Raw genomic sequence first — 1,457 nt, 5'->3', positions numbered from 1 at the left:
GTTTATGAAATATAATGTTTTATTGTCATCAAACTGCCCGACAAATATATAGGCCTACAAGTCCAGCTGAAATGATTAGTTGCTTGAATCAATTAGTTGATTGACAGAAAACTGCTTTGATCGTTTCCAGTTTTTAAAAAAATGTGAGGACTTTTCTATAGTGCTTTTTAATACCTTATGTACATGTTTTTATGATACCTTTCTTACTATCCTTACTATCCTTCTTACCTATCCTTAATGAAATATTGCTGGTAACAGAAAATGTTTACTATTTCTTTCTTTCTATCTGTAGGAACCTTGTTGAATTGACTAACTCTAATGTAACTGTAACAGATGTGATTAGGGTGTGAAGAGAGAGACAACCTCAGCTGACGATTTTCCAAGATTTATTTTCTCAGCAACACAAGACGGTATTGTCAGAGGGTGACACATACACAAAAATCACATAGTATAGCATCTCACTCAACTCCCAGCATGCACACCGCCAGCCAACAGGAGCAACCAAAATACACTTGGAAAACCTTACTTGAATTATAACAATAGTCTATGTGACAAACATGAGAACCAACATTTTATACTTTAACAGTTTCAGTGGGCAAAGTTAAACAGTATGTGGGTTTGGGGACTGCACATATAACAAAAAGAGTATAACGTTTAACAAAGAAATACACATACCTGCAGAAGACAATAGAACATTAATTGGCTTCTGCTCTACTGTTTCCTTCTATCTGCACCTCTGCTCCTAAACATTAAATAACAGAATTTACACTCAGACTGGACCGCTGAGCCTCCATTATTTACACTGCACAGAAACAGCGCAAAAATGGCGCAAAAAGCAAAAGAGTTAAACAAAGCATTGTTAAAACTTATATGTAACCGTACAACGACACTAAACAGCTTAGTTAATATTGTATTAGCTTAGAGGCACTAAATAGTGAAGGGTCACAACACAATTTTCAAAGAAAACAATAAAAAAGCGCAGCAGCATTTCACACACAACCTACCTCAGCAACACAAGACGGTATTGTGAGGAGAAGACGGAAGCTACGGCAACTTCAGAGGTACAATAGAGGCGCAATGAGCAACAACATCTCTGCCGGAAACAATAGCATTTGATAAATAAATTAAACTCAGTAAGATAAAATTCACAAATACCCAACAAATCATTAAATAATGATTAAAATATGATTACAATTAAATTAAACATAAATTGGAAATTAGAATTAATAAAGTGCATTTTTAACTCATACCTAGCAACATTTTTGAATCAATGATGACATAGATCAGACTTAGGAAAGCAGTATGTTTAAATGCTCCTTTCTTACAGAGGCTCAGAACAGCCGAGAAAGGGACTACACACACACACACACACACACACACACACACACACACACGAAACAGTGCTGAAGACTTGTTTCCTACGGTTTGTCAAGTGCTAGAGGACGACCCTCTGACAA

The 1,457-nt window shown here is 36.0% G+C and overlaps 1 long non-coding RNA gene across 1 annotated transcript; it reads right to left on the bottom strand.

The window, feature by feature from the left end:
- Positions 1-565: 565 nt before the first annotated feature.
- LOC116050865 lies at positions 566-1,108 on the bottom strand. Its single transcript, XR_004105185.2, has 2 exons — positions 1,005-1,108; positions 566-742 (listed from the first exon to the last, which is right to left on the bottom strand). It is a non-coding gene; the product is annotated as an uncharacterized LOC116050865 (long non-coding RNA).
- Positions 1,109-1,457: the final 349 nt, after the last annotated feature.

The sequence above is a fragment of the Sander lucioperca genome, chromosome 12 (genome assembly GCF_008315115.2).
Source record: "Sander lucioperca isolate FBNREF2018 chromosome 12, SLUC_FBN_1.2, whole genome shotgun sequence".
In the NCBI taxonomy this organism is placed as follows: domain Eukaryota; kingdom Metazoa; phylum Chordata; class Actinopteri; order Perciformes; family Percidae; genus Sander; species Sander lucioperca.
Note: the sequence above shows the minus strand (reverse complement) of the source record. Positions and strands in the feature narration are given on the sequence as shown.